We start from the raw sequence: 16,149 nt of genomic DNA on the forward strand, positions 1-16,149 counted from the left end.
AATACATGTCTGTATTGAGAAAAGTTTGTCATGTTGAAAAATTAGGCCTCCCTTGCCTCAAAGACAAGTAATTTTATTCAGAATTCTTTTTGTTTAAATATTTCACTGTTGTCCAAATTTTAATCAATTCCGAAGTATTGAATTCTGTGTTTGTATGGGTATACATAAGTACAAATTTTGGGAGCTTAGTGGATACCTGGCATCCTTATTAGCACTTCTATACATCTGTGAGATAACTACCATCTGACACACTGTTCTAATTCACATAGTTGTCACTAATGGACGACTGATTTAAAGCTAAGTTTATCCAGTTATAAAATCCACACTCGTATACTGCAGGCTATATCCTTTAATATATGATACCTTTAACTGATGTTGATCACTTTGGACTGAACATCTTTTAAGTGTAAGAAAAAGTGTTTTCTTTAAAAACATATTGTATTAATGTTATAGTAATATATAAAATACTACAGAAGCTGGAATTGGGGGTATGAAGATAACTAGAAATCTGCAACTCAGATCTGTCGATAGTAATACCACACAGTTCACATGCTAATATCTTAAGACAAATCAAACTAAAGTAAGACATTGAATTATTGTACAAAAATAGATTTTCCCTATCATCTATATCTTCTGATTCTTGTGGTATATCTATCTAATGTAAAACTTCCTTTTTTGTCTGTTAAATTTTAAATAAGAATCTGATTTTGTGTGCTGCCATCATAATGGCCTCTCATTAGAGCAATGATGGAGTTTTTGCCTCATTCTCCTCACTCTTAAGAGGGAAGATATTGTTATTTTGAATTGATCCAGAGGCAAAAGGAGTTACCAAGAGCACAATCTGGAAAGTAAGCTCTATGAGAAAAGGGATCTTGTTGTTCTCAATATTGGTTGCCCCCCATACCCAACCCGGTGTCAAGCACAGAAGTGAAATAAATTTTATGCAATAAATATTCGTTGATTCGATGAATGACTAGAATAATTTTATCTCTACAAATGGATTAATTTATGCTTAACAGGTATTTTTTTTTTTTTTTTTTGTGGCATGCGGGCCTTCCTCTGCTGTGGCCTCTCCCGTTGCGGAGCACAGGCTCCGGACGCGCAGGCCCAGCGGCCATGGCCCACGGGCCCAGCCGCTCCGCGGCATGTGGGATCCTCCCACACCGGGGCGCGAACCCGGTTCCCCTGCATCGGCAGGCGGACGCGCAACCACTGCGCCACCAGGGAAGCCCCTAACAGGTATTTTTAAAAATATGACTGCTACTTTCTACTAAAATAATAGTCAAATTTTAAATTTCTTTTTTTGCTTAAGCCCGAATAGGTATTGTAATAAATTTGATAAAGAACATTTGTTACAAAATTTTGTTCCAGTATTTATTTGTACCATGAACTGATTTAGCTACACATTTTTTGATTGATCAAATAATTGTGCAGGCATCATTTATGATGACACAGGAATCAATTTTAAAAAAAGAAGCCTTCCTTTTAAGTCAAAATCAAACAATTTCCCGACACGGCAATACTTTATGCTTTGTGTGGCAACAAATTAAAAGACACAGCCATTATTATTTTTATTGAAAACAAATGAAAAGAAATAAAATCGTTCAAGAGAATTTAAGTGTTAAAATGATTTATCACCTCAAGGTCACCTGTAAATATGCTTTCTCATATCAAATACTCAATTTTCTACCTTTCTGTATATCCAAAACATATAGTATAATATTGTTATTATACTATAATATAGTATAATGTTTTTATCGTTGTTTGCAAGAAAACTATGAGCACAAAAAACTGTCACATTGTCAGACGTGGTAGATACAGTCCATATTTTCTTCCAATTTTATTGTAATAGTAAACTGTTTAAAGGTTTATTTTCAATTCTATTTACTTATAATAATTATGCCATTTCAACTTATTAGAAGCATTTTGAAGCTATTAATGCAGTGTGCACACCTTGCATAGCAGAATTGTTTCTTGAGGCATCATAATTCTACTCTTGCACAAAAAAGCTCTGGCCACCCCTTGATTCATGATTCTGTTTTGCATTTAGGCTTAATTTTTAAGTCACATAAATCATATGTAAAGGGACCTTGGTAGATCTTGATGCCACCAGAGCTTTTATAAAATTTAACTTTGGTTTGGTGATTATTTTGCGTTGATGAAAATTGACTACGACAGAATCTAACAGGCATGTTGGATTTTTTGACACAGATTTCTGAATCTCTATCATTAGCTCCTTGTGCTACAGGTACCAACCTAATATCACAAAGGCAGTGACTATGTTTATATTTGAGACTTGCTATCTTAGGTAAAAATTAGAATCATCATACACTTTGAAAATCAATATTACTTATTGAATGACATCAAAATTTATTTCTACATAGTTTTTTTTTTCTTACAGATGTATTCCTACTAAATATAATTTCTCTATATACGTTATTGAGAATATTCTTTCTCTGATTCTTGAACTACAAAATGCTACCAGCAAATAATATCATTCCTTACACCATTATCCCATAACAAATTGGTTAATTCTGATGTAATATTTATATTAAAATGCATTTTGATACTAAAAAGCTATTCTGTATTAATGGGATCCATATATATGCTTTATGATATATATGTTTTAAGGAAAAATATAAAATTTATAAGGAAATATATTTATAGCTATATTTATATACTCTTAACTCTGAAAAAATATGTTGAGGACTACAGATGGATTTTTGTGCTAAACAAACAAATTTAAATGTCTTTAATGTCACAAAAACTAATGACCCCCCAAAAACAGAAATCTAAATATTTTTCCAAATATTATTTCTAATTTACCTTTACGGCTCTTCATTTGGATCTTATTTGATACTTTGAACCCTCTAGTTTTAATTCATTTCTTTGTAATAAATTAAATTTCAAATGGCAAAGTTGACATGATAGATGAATCCTATTTTGTGATAAGCTTATGCTGTTCGTAGACAACAAAGTTTTTACTAAGATACTGAAAATTGCAGCATACAATCCAGATTGTTTTTTGACTGTCTCTAAAAATTGTTACAATACACAAAAGTAAAAACGAAACGCAAAACAATCACTTTGAAAACTCTATGGTGACAAAATGTTTATAAAATATTCAAATATAAATCTAGCGCTATAATCATTTATATAACCTTCTTGGAAAATTTGACTTGGGCAGTTCCTTAGTAATTTTTTAACTTTCTGCATTAAGTCATCCATGAACAAGCTCTTTAATTTCTATGTACTCTGACTGTGTTTTTATAATATATAGAAAAGAAGCATAAGCATAAAATATTATTCTCTATTTATTAATCACCCCTTCACTTCAAATTCATGTTAGGGGCTTCCCTGGTGGCGCAGTGGTTGCGCGTCCGCCTGCCGATGCAGGGGAACCGGGTTCGCGCCCCGGTCTGGGAGGATCCCACATGCCGCGGAGCGGCTGGGCCCGTGAGCCATGGCCGCTGAGCCTGCGCATCCGGAGCCTGTGCTCCGCAACGGGAGAGGCCACAAGAGTGAAAAAAAAAAAAAAAAAAAAAAAAAAAAAAAAAATTCATGTTAAATTGAGTCATCTGTTTATACGACATACATACACCTTTTACCATTTTATCTTTATAAGAAATTGTGAGGTTTATAAAACTTTTCTCATGTTACAGATAAGTAAATTGGGGAATAGAGAAAATAAGTAACATTGCAAAATTTACAAAGGTGATAATTCCCAGATACATGTGCTTTCATTCTTTATTTATATTTCTGTAAGAGCTAGACAGAAGGGTATCTGAAATAAATTATTACTTAATAGTCAAAATAAATTCTTGAAAAATGTTACCACTGGTTTTGCAAGTTATGGATGGCCAAAGGTTGATAACCATTGAAGTTGAGTATGCGTAAATAGGGGTTTATTATATCTTACTTCCTACTTTTCTATATGCTTTTTTTCATAAAAAAATCTAAAAAATGTAAATACTTCATCTAACAACAGCAGAATACACATTCTGATCAAGCTCACTTTGCCAAGATAGACCACATTCAAAACCAAAAAACATGCTTTAGCAAATCTAAAAGAATAGAAATCATACAATATCTACTCTTAAACCATAATGGATTTAAACTGGAAATCAATAACAGAAAGATAACCAGAAAATCCCCAAATACACAGAAATTAAATGATATACCTCTAAATAACACGTGGGTAAAAGAAGAAATTTAAAAATATTTGGAACAAAAGAAAAATGAAAACACAACTTATCAAAATTTGTGGGATGCAGTGAAAGCATTGTTTAGAGGGACATTTATAGCATTGAATACATATACTATAAAGAAAAAAGATCTGAAATAATAATCTCAATTTTCACATAATGAAACTTGAAAAAAAAAGAGAAAATCAAATCCGAAGTAACCACAAGAAAAGAAATAATAAAATTTAGAGCAGAAATTAAAGAAAGAAAAAACAGAAAATCAATAGAGAAAATCAACAAAACCAAAAGCTGATTCTTTCAAAAGATCAATAGACTCAATATTGTCAACATGTCAGCATTTCTCAGATTGATCTATAGATTGAGTTAAATCTCAACCAAAATGCCAGAAAATTATTTTGTGGATATTGACAAACTGATTCTAAAGTTTGTGTAAGAGGCAAGATCCAGAATAGCCAATACAATGTTGAAGGAGAAAATGTTTGAGGACTGACACTAACCAACATCAAGACTTACTATAAAGACACAGTAATCTAGACAGTGTGGTATTGATGAAAATATCAACGAATAGATCAATGGAACAGAATAGAGATCCCAGAAATAGGCCCACATAAATATAGTTACCTGATCTTTGACAAAGTAGTAAAGATCGTATTTTCAATAAATAGTGCTGGACCAACTATGACATCCATGTGAATATAGACACAGACCTTACATCCTTCATAAAATTTAACTCAAAATGGATCATAGACCTAAATGTAAAACACAAAACTATAAAACTCTGAGAAGATGACATAGGAGAAAACCTAGATGGTCTTGGGTATGGTGATAAATGTTTAGATATAACACCAAAGGCATGATCCATGAAAGAAAGAATTGATAAGCCAGACTTCATTAAAGTTAAAAGCTTCTGGTCTGTGAAAGACAACATCAAGAGAATGAGAAGACAAGCCACAGACTGCGAAAAAATATTTGCAAAAGATACATGTAATAAAGGAGTATTATCCAAAACATGCAAAGAATTCTTAAAACTCAAAATAAGAAAACATATAACCTGATTCAAAAAATGAACCAAAGACCTTAACAGATATCTTACCAAAGAAAATGTACAGATGGCAAATAAGCCTATGTACAGATGCTTCACATTAAATGTTATCAGGAAATGCAAATGAAAACAACAGTGAGATTCCCACTACACATTTATGGCCAACATCTAAAACACTGACAACACCAAATGCTGATGAGGATGTGGAGCAACAGGAACTCTCATTCATTGCTGACGGGAATGCAAAATTGTACAGCCACTTTGTAATACAGTTTAGTGGTTTCTTGCAAAACCAAACATACTCTTACAATAGGATCCAGTAATAATGCTCCTTGGTATTTTCCCAAACCAGCCTCAAACTTATGTTCCCACCAAAACCTGCACAAGGACATTTAAAGCAGCTTTGTTTATAATTGTCAAAACTTTTTAGCAATGAAGGAGTCCTTCAGTAGATAAATAGATAAACTGCAGTACATTCAAACAAAGGAATTATTCAGTGCTAAAAGGAAACGAGCTACTTAGCCATGAAAGCACATGGAGGAATCTTAACTGCATATTACTAAGTGAAAGAAGGTAATCTGAAAAGGCTACATACTGTATAATTCCAAATATATGACTTTCTAGAAAAGGTAAAACTGTGGCAACAGTAAAAAGATCAGCAGTTGTTTGGGGTTCAGAGGGGATGGATGAAAAGGGGAAGCACAGATGATGTGGGGGCAGTGAAAATATTTCGTATGATACTATAATGATGGATGCATGTCATTACGCATTTATCCAAACCCATAGAATGTACAATACCAAGAGTTAATCCTAAGTGAACTATGGACTTTGGGTGATTATGATGTGTCAAGGTTGCTTCATCCATTGATGATAAATGTACCTTCTGGTGTGGGATGTTAATAATGGGTAAGGCCATGTTTGTTGGGGGAGAGGTAGGGAGTAAATGAGAAATCTTTATACCTTCCTCTCAATTTTCCTCTGAACCTGAGACTGCTCTAAAAATAAAGTCTTTAAAATATTTTTTTAAATGTGTTGCCAAATTTAAATAAATTTAGAGCGAAATAATGAAATAAAAGGCCCCAGTTGTGTGTGTGTGTGTCCTAGTAAAAGACTTTTGGGTGGAAAACTAGAAATGACAGCAACATACTATGCCATTGATTAAGTTAAACGAAGAATGAAAAAAGAGTGACAACATGGAAAAATATGGCATCACTGAAGTTAAATTCAAAAGATTAGTTAAAAGAGGAGGAAATACACAAAATAGAATACAAAACGGTGGCATTATTTTGTAAACAACTTACTTTGTTATATTTATAATGTATATTTTTAGAAATAACCATTAAATTTAACACTAGCCATGTGAATAAATATGTAAAAATATGTTGTAAATTTAGAAGTTTCTGAATTTACTCTTGCTCATTTATGAGATATACTAAATCTTGGTCTTTTCCAGCAATTAAATAGCTGCTTGTATTGAAAATTCAACTCCACCATTTATTAGATGTGCGATATTGAACATGCTACTTAACTTCTTTATGCCTCATGATCTTTATCAAAATGAGGATAAGGATTATATTTATTTTATAAGGTTATTATAAAGAGTCATGGAGTTAATACATATTAAGTTGTTAAGTATATAAAAAAGGACCTGACACATACATGAAAGAAATGCTGACTATGATGATGAGGAGGATAATGAGGAAGATATAGGAAACAATCATGGTTTGATTTTTGATTTTTTAAAAATATTCACAATAGAAGAAATCCCCATCTAACCAGCACTGAGCACAGGTATTTATATGAGGGGTTTAATGTCACCTAGCTTTGTAAGAATCTGACAGCATTTTTCTTCATCCTGCAAAGTCATGTTCTTAGAGGTTTCTCTAGGATATAGGGAATTCTGCACACATTCTTTGTGTATATATATATATATATATATATATATATATATATATATATACATTTATTTATTTTTGGCTGAGTTGGGTCTTCGTTGCTGCGTGCAGGCTTTCTCTAGTTGCGGCGAGTGGGGGCTACTTTCCTTCCCATGCACCGGCTTCTCATTGCAGTGGCCTCTCCTGATGCGGAGCATGGGCTCTAGGCGTGTGGGCTTCAGTAGTTGTGGCACACGGCCTCAGTAGTTGTGGTTTGTGGGCTCTAGAGCACAGACCCAGTAGTTGTGGTGCACAGGCTTAGTTGCTCCGTGGCATGTGGGATCTTACCAGACCAGGGCTCGAACCCATGTCCCCTGCATTGGCAGGTGAATTCTTAACCACTGTGCCATCCGTGAAGTCCCTGAACACATTCTTAATTCAGCATTATTTTGATGAGGATTCCATAGGGTTTCCATTACTTTAATGTCACACTGATTGATAGGTAGAAACAATCGGAAGCTGTCATCTCTATTTTTGAAGGTTCATCATCTTCTTTATAGAAGAAAACACTTGGTTCTACTAGTTTCTTAATAGTCAAGATTTAGTATGAAAATACCAGCAAGGAATAGCATTTAAGTTTTGTATCTTGGATATGACTTACGTCATAACCTCTAAGTAGGAGAGCCTATCTCCAATGATGAATTATGCCCCAGTATGGGTATACTCTGAAAAAAATGATATTTTCTCAGACTTTCAGTTATTCAGTCTCTTCAGATGAGCTGAAGATAAATTTCATTTCATCTTACCATAAATTACTCTGAAGAGTGAGTGATATATAAATGAAGTTCCTCTATAATAGCTCAATGGATTGACATCATATGGCTGTTGCAGAGACCTAATTTTTACTCATGGATTATAATTGTCACTGCATCATTTAGTACCAAACATTATACATGAAAATGCCCCACTAGTTAGTCTTACAATCTAAAACTGTACCTCTATCTCAGAAGCCAATATAATGAAATGTTTCTTTGGCTCAATCCACTAGCTATAATCTTGGTTTCCCTATTCCAAAGCAATCTAAATGAGTTGCAGTAAATTAGACTAATTAAGTTAACAAGTCAAGCAATGCATACACAGTACTGTTAATCTCTGTTCAATTAATAGTATGTTCAGTTATCATATGTCTTTACTTCTATAGCTATTGAAGGAGTTTCTAAATACCTGTATCACTTATATTTAGAGATTTTCTTTTGGATGTTGGAGTTATGTAAATATAATGGATCACCATTGTTATTATAAGTTGGAATAATAAAATGTTGCTTACACTAAACCATGCAACAAATTATGGTACTCATTTGGCATTGTTAACTTTATTAGAGTTCCAGTGAAAAGAAGATGACTAATCCCATTTTGATATTTAACACTGTTATGTAGGCGTGAGGTGAAAATGTTCGTCATGAAAAGAGCCATTTCCAAATGTCTTAAAATTCAGTTTTCACCTTTCTAAACAGGATTGATTCTGATACTTCAGGATAATATATACATTTTCCATTATGTTTTTTGTTGTTGTTATTTTCTCAATTCCATTGTTTTAATCATTGAGAATCTGCTAAATGCTTTGGATTGCACTTCAGATTTATTCTTCAGTGGTTCAACAAGCTTATTTTTTAAAAAGGGAAATGGAAACAATTTAACTAGAAAATTAAATCACCAACACATGAGTCTCTTTTCCTTGCTACCCTTTATATTGACAGTTTTCATCAGTGCCACTTATATGCCATAGAAAATAATACCTCACTTACGTTGAGATAACTTTTCCAGTAATGTCAAATATTTAGAACAGTTAAAAACATGAAAGCAATAAACTTATGCCATTCAATCTTGTGCAGAATATTATACAATTTCCTTAAAGGAAGCCCTTCAGGCTGCTATTCAGAACCTATGCATGCTAATTTTAGACATCATTTCGATGTGGATTTTTTAGCTGCTATGTGAGTTTGTAGCACATTAGAAGCAGTAAATTAGAAGTCTTTCTGTGTGTGTGTGTGTGTGTGTGTGTGTGTGTGTGTGAGTGTGTGTGTGTAGTTTTGAGTGGCAAAATTTAGGAAATGTATTAAAGTATCATTCAGAGCAGAAGAAATTGTAAGCAGGGACAGCATTTGTGTGGGCCAGAGTGGTACTGGTAAGGGTGATATGAAGAGGTAGATACTGACAATTTTGAAGTTAGAGTCAATAGATGCTGTTAACAAAGGTCCTGAGTCATTTCATGAAAGCTAAAATTATATTCAGTACATGTTATTTAAAAGGCGAGAACATGTATAATCTATTTTGGAAAGATTTCCACTAAAATGGTAAAACCAAGGTCACATTAAATGTTTAATTTTAAAGGGTAGGTCTCTATTCTGGGAAAAGGATTAGTACATTATCTGACAATCATGAGAAAATAGGATTTCCGTATGATAAAACAACAGTATCCCTAATAATGTGCTCCTGGAACACAGTCACTACGGTGGTTAATTTTATGTCAACTTGACTGGATCCCAGGGTGCCCAGATATTTGGCTAAACATTATTTCTGACTACTTCTGTAAGGGTGTTTCTGGATGAAATTAGCATTTGAATGAGTGGACTCAGTAAAGCAGTTTACCCTCCACAATGTGGGCGGACACCATGCAATCTGTGGAAGGCCTCAATAGAACAAAAAGGTGGAGAAAGGAAGAATTTGATCCTTTTTTGTCTGCTTGCTTGAGCTGGGACATTGATCTCCTGTCCTTGTTTGTTCCCAGTTATCAGGCCTTTGGACTCAGTTTAAATTACACCACTGACTTTCCTGCGTATCCAGCTTGCAGATGGCAATCATGGGACTTGTCAGCCTCCATAATTGTGTGAGCCAGTTTCTTATAATAAATCTCTTCATATATATATATATATATAGTACAAATTATAGACAGAGAGATTATTGGCTACAGAGTGAAAAAGGAAATGTAGAATCAGACTGAAGAGAGACAGAGCTGGAGGCTAATGCAACAATCTATGTGGGGAATAATGAAGGCAAAAATTAACCAGTATCCCCAGTATTGATGGTAATTTTTATTAGTTCTATTTCTCTAGAGAACCCTAACTAATATAACCCTAACTAATTTCTCCCTGAAGTAAGGTCACGATTTTTGTTGTGCAACTGATTCAGTAAATCCTAATAGTAGGATTCCACAGAAAGTGCACTGATGTGGAATGATTACAAGAAGAATGTCTGGAGAAAATTCTTAAAAGCTACCCTGAAGCAGGAGTACAAATTATAGACAGAGAGATTATTGGCTACAGAGTGAAAAAGGAAATGTAGAATCAGACTGAAGAAAGAGAGACAGAGCTGGAGGCTAATGCAATAATCTATGTGGGGAATAATGAAGGCAAAAATTAACCAGTATCCCCAGTATTGATGGTAATCAGATTTTATTTGACTATAGGATCTAATTAATTTTTTCAAAGCTATTGCTGAAACATATTTGCCATTATAAAAATAAATTATATAATGTAGGTTGTTCAGTTATATATTTGAGGAGCTGAGAGACACATTTGATAGTATTAATATTTGAAAGTTGTAAAATTCAGAATGAATATAGAAGCATGAGCCTGCCAGTATACCCAAAAGGTCAAATCACCAAAAAATTAGTAGTCAATGACCGCTCTGGGATCAGCACCTTGTAGGGTCATGTGGAAGAATATACAAATAAATATGTAATATTGCTTTCATATGGAGAATTCAGAAACATACACATAACGTTGGCTAAGACAAAATTATATCAACACAATAAGAGACAATGGTAATAAAGAGTCAATCTGACAGGTAGATTCTGGGAAATCATTTGTTATGGTTTCAAAGATGACCTTTGGCCAAAACTACCAAATGCACGTCTTCATCCAAACCTGCCTTCTAAACCCCAGCTCTTCATTGCTAGTTCAAACTGGCATTATACCAACCTCCGTTATACGAGACTCCAATGATCTAAGATGAATTCATTAGCTTCTCTTTAAAGGTGTTCTTTTCTATTTATTGTTTCTGCTAATGAAATTCTTTACTTGCTTTTTTCACAATTAGAAATATTAAAGTTAACTTCAAGCATTTCATTCCCATTTCCCATATCTAATCACCTGCTAAATTCTGTTAATTCTCTTACTACTACATTTAAAAAAATTCTCTGCCTTTCTCTTTTAAAGTTTCCTCTTGTAAATATCTGGTTCAGGTATTCATCATCTGCTTTATCTATTGCAATATCTATCCAATTAATCTCCAGGTCACTGGATTCTAATCTTTTTAATCTGTTTTCCACACTGTCATCCGAGTTATCTTCATAAAAACAGGTAACATTCTGTCGTTTTCCTTTTCAGAAAACTTCTGTGTGCCTCATTATCTACAAAATACAACCAGATTCTTTAGCATAGCATTCAAAGATCTCAATTACTTGAATCTAAATTACCTTCCCACGTTCATCTCTTGAAACCAAATTATGTTTCGATTTTTATTACTTCATCACTTGCATCATTTCTTTCTGGAACGCCTGAGTTAATCATACCAGTCTACTCACTACCTTTCAAATATATCCTAAATTATCTGTCCTCTGGAATGCCTCCTTTTCATATGATTAATCTTGGACAGATATGACCTCAAACTCATTTATTTTAACTAAAACGGCAAGCAAAATTTGTCTTTGAGAGATTTAAATTTTAAAAGAAAAAGAAAAAAGAAATCATGGATTACAGAACTTGTAAAACAGGAGTTTCTATCAGCAATCTTGGGCACTTATGTCCGTGGCTGTGCCTTTTTAAATTTTTTATTCAAGTAAAATACACATATAGAATAAGTACACACATCATAACTATGGAGTTTGATGAATTTGCCCTGTAAATACATCCATGTAAACAGAAATCAGATAAAAAAAATAGAACACAGGCCAAACCAGAAGCCCCCTGTCCTCATCCAAGACTACAGTCCACCAAAGATAGCCACTAACTTAACTGCTGCCACCCTACATATGTTTTGTTCTCTCTTTCACTCTGCTACTTTAGATAAATGGAATTATGCAGCATGCTCTTTTGTGACTGTTTTAGTTTGCTCAACATTTTATTTGTGAAACTCATCCATGTCATTGCATGTAATTGTAATTTTTTCACTCTCACTGCTGTATATTCATTCGTTGAATTAATATGCTATAGCACAACTATGCAATCCAATATTGTGGAATATTTTTGTCATTTCCAATATTTGGCTATTTTTAATAGTTCTGTAAAAGTCATATTTATATTTGGTGAACTTTGGGACACTTTTCTATTTGATATATACTATGGAGCACAATTGCTGGGTCAAGGGTTTAGTAAATTTAGTTTCAGTAGATTCAGCTAAACTGTTTGCCAAAGGGCTTATACCAAATTACTCCCCAACAAAGAATATATGAGTTTGATTTGCTCCCCATACCTGCCAGTATTTGACATTTTAGTCTTTCCTATCTTACGTATTCTACTGAATATGAGGTGGTGTCAGTTTTAGTTTTTAATTTCAGGTGTTTCTTTTCCCAGGCAACTAATGAAGTTGAGCACATTTTCTAATGCTTATTGGCCATTTAGCTATCTTCTGCTGTGAAGTGCTTATTTGAGTTTTTTCCTCATTTTTTTCTTATCTAGGGTGACCTCTTTCTTATTTATTTAGAAGAAGTTTCCACATATTTATTTAGAATAGTTCTTTAAATATTGTGAAATCTTCATCAGATTTATGTGTTAGAAATATCTTCTCCCACAATAGGGGTTGCCTTTTCACTTTTGTACTGGTAATTTTTGATGAAAAGATATTCTTACCATTAATGTAGTAAAATTTATTATTTTTCTTTTAATTACTGACTTTGCATCACTTTAACAATATCTACCTACTCCATAATTATAGATATTCTTATCTGCTACATTCTGGAAACTTTATTATTTTACTTTTCATATGTAAATCTACAATCCATCTGAACTTGTTTTTTATCTATGGAGTGAGAGATCAAAATTCATACCTTTAAAAAAGTGGATAGCCAGTTGATAAAGCCTCATTGATCGAAAATGTATTCTTTGCCTGCTGTACTGCAATATCGACTTTGTCACAAATTATTTTACTGTACATTTGTGAATGTTTTTGAGCTTTATATTCTGTTCCAGTTATGTTGAAGAATTAAGAGTCAATTTGATTTTAGAAATCATATTATATGTATTATATGTACTATAAAGTGCTAGGCAAATAATTAGAATTAAGTGTTCAATATTTCTTTGGTAAACCATTTATTTTGTTTAATCAATAGAATCTTCTTTCTAGTTCTTCATCTATTATGTTTAATATCTGAACAGTCATCTTGTTCCTTACACAGTAAATCCACCCCAATTAAATTACCTCTCTTTATTCACTAATATTATGTCCTACTCTAGTTTGATCAGTAGTCTTGTCCAACATGATTGCTCAACCCTAATTATCTGTGACTATTCTCAAGTAATTCCCCTCAACTCAAAGTTTGGTCTCACTAATTCTGTGTATCTAACTCTACCAATTCAAGTTTATTGGCATCTGCAAATCTGACTTAAAATGCTTTTCTCTCAGGAAGACTGTGGCAGACGCCTGTAAACTTCTTAATTGTTAAGTGATAGAGTGTCTCTTGTTTATATGTCACACTAAAGAGCAAAAAACTTATGTGCTCAATCTGCTATCTAATTTTCACCTAGAATGCTTCTTTAATATCTAACCATTTTTCTCTTCCTTTCTGTGATATAAATCCCACGTAACTAAACTACCCCTTTAAAAAACAAATTCCAAATTTATTGGGATGTAACTGACGTATTGTGTAAGTTTAAGGTGTGATTTTACATAGGTATATATTGCAAAACGGTTACCAAAATAAAGTTAGTTGACATGTCTATCACCTCACATAGTTACGTGTGTGTGTGTGTGTGTGTGTGTGTGTGTAATGAGAACTTTTAAGATGTATTTAGCAACTTTCAAGTACACAATACAGCATTGTTATGCCGTATATCACATCTCCAAAATTTATTCATCTTATCACTGGAAATTTGTACCCTTTGAGTACCTTCAACCATTTCCCTCACCCACACCCCCTGTCCCTGGCAGTCACCGATCTGTTCTCTGTTCCTGTGTTTGATTTTTGTTCCACATACAACTGAGATCATATAGTATTTGTTTTTCTCTGTCTGACATATTTCACTCAATGTAATACCCTCCAAGTTACATCTTTGTTTTTGTAAATGACAGGATTTCTTTCTTTTTATGGCTCAATAATATTCCATTTTATATATACCACATTTTCTTTATCCATTCATCCATTGATGGGCACTTAGGTTGCTTTCATGTCTTGGCTATTGTAAATAATGCTGCAGTGAAATGGGGGTGCAGATTTCCTTTTAAGATAGTGCTTTTATTTCCTTTGGATACATACCTAGAAGTGGAATTGCTGGAACATATCTATTTTTAATTTTTTGAGGACCCTCTATTGGTGGCTGTACCAATTTACATTCTCACCAGCAGTGTACAAGTGGTCCCTCTTCTCCACATCCTTGCCAGCACTTGTCACCTCTTGTCTTTTTGATAATAGCTATTCTAACAGGCATGAGGTGATATCTCACTGTGGTTTTCTCTGATAATTAGTGATGTTGAGCACCTTTTCATGTATCTGTTCCCAGTTGAATATCTTCTTTGGAAAATATCCATTTAGGTTCTTTGCCTATTATTATTATTGTTATTACTGAGTTTTCTGTGTTACATACATATTTTGGATATTAACCCCTTATCAGATATGTGGTTTGTAAATATTTTCTCTCATTCCATAGGTTGCCTTTTAAATTTTTTATTGTTTCCTTTGCTTGCAGAACCTTTTTAGTTTTATTTCTGCTTTTGTTGCTTATGCTTTTGCTGTCATATCCATAAAATTATTGCCAATATCAATGTCAAGGAGTTTTTCCCTGTGTTTTCTTCTAAGAGTTTTATGGTTTTAGTTCTCACATTTGTCTTAATCAATTTTGAGTTCCACTCACAAAAAGTAAATCATCTCTTTTACCAACACCAGGACATTACATGTTGAGCTTTGAAAAAGGGAAGACCTCTAAAAACATTCTCTATTTACTTTGGTTCCATAATTTTTACCATTAATGAAAGGTTTATGTTATTATATAATGGACTTGTAAAGAGCATGTCATTAAAATCATTTCACTGAAAATCTTAAGAGATACTAATATATAATAAATAGTCACAGACATTTAAACTATTTGGCCTCCAGTTTCTAAATTAAATTAAAAATTGTCCTTGATTTTTCTTCCTCCATTTTCCATTTTAACTTGTAATTAATAGTAATATACTTTTCAGGAAATAAATTAGATAGATTGTAATATGGAAAATACAACTGAACCAAAAAGTTCTAATAGCAAAAATTACTCAATATGAAGTCTGCCAAACTACAGATTCCCAAGGAGGACTCTGGACCTCCAAATGAGCCAAAGAAAAGTCTTACAGTACACAAATAAATTTTCTTTATGTATTATCCAGCTTAACATTTAAAAATGAGAAATTGGAGTTCTTTGCTTTCTTAGATTTATGCCAAGGAACATCACACATATTATGATTCTATTTTATAGACTGCAGATACTATTTCTTGATACCTACTGTCTACCACTAAACCTAGAATAAAGTAACCATTTAAGATATTTGTAGGTATTCTATTGGCAGATGCTGCCATTGACAGTAAGCCATATGAGGCTCATATGAACCACTTTGTTTCATATCAAATTCTTCTGAATAGCTCAGTATTCACAGGCCTATCCCAATGTTACTCAAATCCTTTATATTTCTAGATACTCTTTTATGGGCAGCCACATTTCAAATGGTAGGCTTTAAGCATCTCTTTTAATCTAGTTTAAAGCAGTTGCTACCAGTATAATTAGTTTTAAAAGTTGTTTGTTTCTTATTGATGAAATTTACTCCTATAATCTTAGAACATGTA

This window comes from Physeter macrocephalus, chromosome 13 (genome assembly GCF_002837175.3).
Source record: "Physeter macrocephalus isolate SW-GA chromosome 13, ASM283717v5, whole genome shotgun sequence".
Classification (NCBI taxonomy): domain Eukaryota; kingdom Metazoa; phylum Chordata; class Mammalia; order Artiodactyla; family Physeteridae; genus Physeter; species Physeter macrocephalus.